This window comes from Acyrthosiphon pisum, chromosome A1 (genome assembly GCF_005508785.2).
Source record: "Acyrthosiphon pisum isolate AL4f chromosome A1, pea_aphid_22Mar2018_4r6ur, whole genome shotgun sequence".
Classification (NCBI taxonomy): domain Eukaryota; kingdom Metazoa; phylum Arthropoda; class Insecta; order Hemiptera; family Aphididae; genus Acyrthosiphon; species Acyrthosiphon pisum.
In genome coordinates, this window is record NC_042494.1 from 150626262 (window position 1) to 150632502 (window position 6241).

The window sequence follows — 6241 nt, forward strand, 5'->3', positions numbered from 1 at the left end:
GTACACTCGGAGCATTTCTGCAGTTGAGTATACGGACTACAGACCGCGCCAGACCGCGCTACACATAAATATATTATAGTGTTAAATATCGCATAAATGTATCCTATTTTATCGGACAATGGATAATGGATAAGCCAAACGCCAACCCATACACGTAAATACTAAATATGTAAACACATAGGTACCTACAATATTTATCTAACGAGTTATTGAAATTATATTAAAATATTAAAAATAATTATTAATGATATTGAAAATTGATATAAACTTATTAATTATTTTAAAACTGAGCAGCACGTGAGTTGGGCAAGATATTAATATGTTCAAGTTACTTTAAGATCTCAAGATAAAACTATCTTTAAGAACTACCGTTATGTGTTCAAAGTATAATTTGTATAGCTGTATCTACAACTAGTGCACTATTTTCAGAGTAGACCGTTTTTAAACTTCAGAAAAAAAAATTAATTGATACTCCTTATAGTCAGTTGAAATTCTAAAACCAGAAACTGAGTGAAATAACGTTTAAGGTTTGTCGATAAATATTTATCTATTTTATAACAATTAAATATATATATATAATATTTATACACCATATTATATCGGTATACAATCGTCAACAAAATCCGTTAGCAATACAATAATTAAGCTACACTCAGCGGAGTAGCCAAGCAGACTAAGCTAGGCGTCGGTTGCGACGCGCACCGACGCCGGTTTGATCCCGGCTACCCGGTTGGCGGTAATTTTTCTTCGGGCAGTCACGGTGTCCGGAGAGAAAGACCGCCATCCCCCGGCATAGCAGATACCTATGGGTGCCCACTTAACAATTCTGCCAAACACATGTAAAAACACATATCCAGATTCCAGGGTATCTTTCTTTAAAATTTCCATTTGATTGTTTATTTTTTCAATAAACAAACAGATTCATCTGAATGTCCGACACATGGGTAAACTGATTAATAATGACTAGATGATAATATTATACAAGTCATAATAATAAATAAACCGTAATTATAATTTATAACACAGAGGCCGGAGAGTGAAAAAAGCTTTCGTTTTCTGCAATTTCAATATATACTGCAGGGCAAGGCTGGTTTACCTCAAGATGTCCTTTCTTCTTAACGCTATAATAATATCTACACTATATAACTACTTAGAATAACACTCTCCTGGGCACAGTTGCTGACAACACAGCATTACTTTAAATTATTTCAAATTAAAAATGTTATTTGAATAAAAAAAATTCTTGAGAAAAACTGGAAAATCAAAATCAATGAATATAAATTCACTGGGATAAACGTTACCCTAAGGCCTAAACCGAAACTAATTTCATCCACTCAAGCTATACAGCAACATAATTACACTACAACTATTGTCAAAATACCAAGGTATTGCACTAGACCAAAGATTATACCTGGTCAAACCTAACCAAGCAAAAATGTAAGCAACTATATATAATCCCATCTCCATTAACTACGCCTTATTTTAAAATCAAATCAAGTCTCAAAAATAAAACGCTTATTAAAAAAGCAATCAACAAACTATAGTATGATCAAATTATGACCCATTAGGTCCCTGCCGAACTACAAACATTTGTCATATACAACCCTTTCAGGTCGTCGCCTTATAACAGTTGCCCCATAGGGCATGGAAAATGATACATGACAAACACTGTCCTCCACAGTTCACAGCAGTCTAAGATTACAAACAGTAAATACCCAATAAACTTGCAAAAATCACTATGGAAAAAATTCCACTCAAAGTTATCAAACTTATAAAATCATAATAATTTTTGAATATTATGATATTCAAGCCTGATATACAAGTATTACCTACCTATTTTATATTATATAGTTTTCGTGACCCAGACTATAGTATATAGCAGTGCCGTAGGCAGGGAATGGGGGGGGGGGGCTGAGGGGGCTGCAGCTGTGATAATTTACAAATTATCAGATATCATTGAATTCAAGTTTAATAAAAATCCATTATACATTGACCCACTTGTAACCTACTATATACAGCAGAGGGATGTCACTTACCTGCATTTTAAATTTTAAGTTTGATACATTTTGTCGAAATTAAATTTTAAATATTTATAAAAAAATTGTGCATATGTATTTTTAATATTTTTCAACTGCAGCTATTTTAAAAATATATTAGGGGTCGTGTATTATATTTTCATGCTTTTTGACCAAACAAATAAAAATGTATTGTTATATATTATATAAAAAAAAAATACAATATAAGAAAATCGCTACATGAGAAATCAAGTGAATATCCAATGATGTTAAAATTTGAACTTCAAACGCTCATAAAAATTTAATTTGACTTTCCGGTAAACATTTTTTTTTTGATAATGGTAGACACACTTATGAGGAATCTTGTATTAAATTATCAAATCTTAGATAGTTAGATTTAAAAATACAATTTTTATTAATTTTTAACTCAAAATAATTTGCAAATTTTCGTAATTTTTTCGTAATTGGTCAAAATTCAAACTAAATGCTTATAAAAAAAAATTGTGACTGTATTAATATATTTTTTGTCACGCCTGCACCGAAAGTTTGGTTTTCGACCACGGTTGAAGCGTTCGAAAGCAACCTTTTTCCGTCCAGCGGGCGGAAAAGAGGAAATCCCCAAAAGTGCCGGGCGGAAAAGAAGAAATCCCCAAAAGTGCCAGCCGCCGGGCGCGTATCCCCTGCACAATCAGAAACTAAAATGTATACCTACCACGGTCCTTGCAAAATATAAACTTTTGGTTACATCTTAAATTTATAGTATAACCTCCTTGCATGACGCATAAACATTTAAACATATTTTGTAGAATAGTCTATAATTGTTGCATAGATCCCTGCATAACCTTTTCCATGAACGCAGGGGCGTGACAAAATATAGTATGTGTGGCTTACTTCCCGCCCTTGCCACACAATATACTATTTCAACTGCTATTTTAAGAATATAATATTAAGAGCCTCGTATTAAATTTCAAGCTTGTTGACTCAACGAATAAAATTAATAATTAATAAAAAATTAATGACTCTAAACAGCTGTAATAACTAACAAGTGATTTTCTGTAGATCAGTAAAAAAAGACAATAGGTGGGGGATATAACCCCTAACTCCCCCCCTACAGAGCACGCCACTGTACCTATAAGTGTTAACACTTTCAGCTATCTATATGTGCTAGTATGTATCTAATGTGTAAAAGTGTAAAAGTTGATCGCCCCCCTCCCCCCAGAAAAAAATCCTGGCTACACTACTGGTATATAGTATACCTAAATATTTGATTTGTAAATGCGATCTTATTCAAGTTTCAGTCATTGTTTTTTTATTGAAAATGTAACAAATTATATAGGTACAGAGATTTGATTGGCTATATTGTTACTAAAATTGATACAAATTGTTAAAATCAAAACTATTACGATATTACAAGTATGCAACAACCAGGGGCGTCATTTGGGGGGGGGGGGCAAGGTGTGCAATGGCACCACTGACTTAAAAAATGTTAACAATTGGCCTGCCATTAATACTCCAATGCGCCGTCATAATTAACTTATACATGTTTTCATATATAGGTAATATAAAATATATATATTTTAAGTTTTTGTATATGTACAGTAATGACATTAGCTGGTTGCTTTAACTGCTTATAAGCTTTTAATTCTTTGAATTGCTAGCTATTTAAAAGTTGCATTAGTCGTTATGAGTTTCAATTAGAATTATAAAAGGGAAGGAAAGAATATTTACATAGGTTTACATAGGTTTCCTACATTTATATATATATAAATATATATTTTTTTTAATGGCCTGGTGAAATGTCAAAATTGGCCTGCCTAAAAGTTTGCACACCCAGAAAAAAAAACTGAAATGACGCCCCTGGCAACAACCACATTATAGTAGGTAAATACAAAACCTGCGAGGTTATTACATTTATTTATTGCATATTATATGATAATAAATATATAAAATATCTTATAAGAATAATATGTATGTATTAAAAGAAGAACGTGTAATCACATAAAATATCTAGTATTTATTTTATACAACTACCGTAGTATTGTTCGCGGCGAGGCTGTGATCAATCGATCGACGGCTACATAATATATTATGTGGGTCACGTAATTTTATATTATAAAGCAGATAACTGTACATCCCGTTGCACCTAAACACATTATAAATAAAATGCCAGTGTCATTTCGGGACTGTGTACCACTTTGACAAACTATGTCTAAATGGGTAAATATCCGTAAGATATCGTATATATACGCGTAAAATAATATATTATACCTACATGCAATGACTAATTATTATTATACCAGATTATATAATTCAAGAGAGATTTGTATCAAAATATAAAATACTAAAATGAAATCATAAAGGTCCAATAGACTAGGATAATAACGATAACAAGAATTCTAAAATTATGTGTGAATGTGACATGTGCACTAGGTATGTAAATATTATGCACAGAATTCATTCTGTAGTCTGTGCCAATATTTTAAGGAAATCTATGGTGTCTTGGGTATTATTAATGTGGATAAATTTTAAATAAAATAGATCTAAAATTCTAAACAATAAAAGTTAAGCTTTAGTTAAGTATGTAATTAAACAATTTGAACTCTAGGAGTAATTTTCAATAAATGATTATGAGGAGCAGCACTACATCTTAGTATCTAATTGATTGATACTATCAATTAAGAACAATGTTAAATGATTAGTTATGGCATAAGCACAATAAACAAATTTAAAATTAAAATAGAAAATAAAATAATCACAACCAATTTCATTAATCCGTCTTTTATAGTTGAAAAAATAATGAAATTTTAGATTTGACATATGTATACAAGAGAGACTATAAATTATAAAAGCAAAAATAATAATACGAATTCGTATAGATTTCTTAGATCAATAAATATAATATTATATCAAATGTTATAAATTTAATATTTCACCTAAAACTGTATAGGTATCAATAAAACATGCAATATTAAAATGACAAATGGGTAAAGCGCGAACATAGTATTAAAGAAAGATATTTACATATACCTATGGACTATGATAGATAATAATATTATTATAGTATATTATATTATACTCTATTAATATACTTAAATAATGTTCTTATACTAGAGTTCCTATACCTACTTTACGTTCTATATTTTATAATTATAACATGTATGTAACGGGGTAGAGTTCGTATAATGATCTAAGGACTAAGGCTTAAACCACGGATAGTTTTTGAAATACGTGCGTCTATTTATTTAGTGACGAAATCCAAAGCAAATATTGTACATTAAAGAATTTGTCAAAGTTTTGAAAATATAATTTTTTTTTCTTTTTAATTAAACATTTAGTTTTCGCTAAGCATAAAAAACATTCTGTTTTAAGTAGCCAGAAAGTAATTTCTGGCCAAGGACTGGTCGCATTGGATACTTTCGACTGATGCGATGTTGAAATTATAAATATTTTACCTGGCTTAAAGTTAGTACTCAATATCCATATAATAAACGTATCTCTTAATAACTAAACTATATACATATTTATAGTTTATAGGTATAGTTATAGGTACATATTATACTATATAAATATAAGAAACAAACTGTACAAACTTTACTTAATTTTTTTCGGATTTATTGAAACTTTCTCGTCAAAAACAACCTCAAGTGAAAGTAAAGATACTTATTACCTATTTGTATATATTAATCACGGTATACGCCATAAAACAATACATATTTTTCATAAGAATACGTGCAAAAACTGTATTATCGATGTATTTCGCAATAATTATTTGTGATACACGTACAATTGTTTTGTCGAACAGAATAATGACGATTCGAGTGCCAAATATATATAATAAAGTGACAAGCCAAAGACAAGCGTTAAGTAATAAATTAAAAATTACTTACATAAACATAATATAACTAAAAACAAACTAAATATTAAATAAGTTAAAAAACAAAAACAATAAACATCGCACTATTTCGATAACTAATCACTAATCAACATTTTAAAGATCCAAGTTTTGATAAAAATTATTGATAATAACTTGTGCTATGGGAGGTTGTACAGTGTGTTATATAATCTCCCAGACATCGTAGAAAAAGCCACAGGTTGTAAGCAATATGACATAGCTATAATACAATATAATATTATTATTAACAAAATATTGGAACTCAATAATACATTCACCATTTCGTGGTTAGTGGTTACTTTAACTAAGTAACTAAGTCTTAATTAGTCATGCG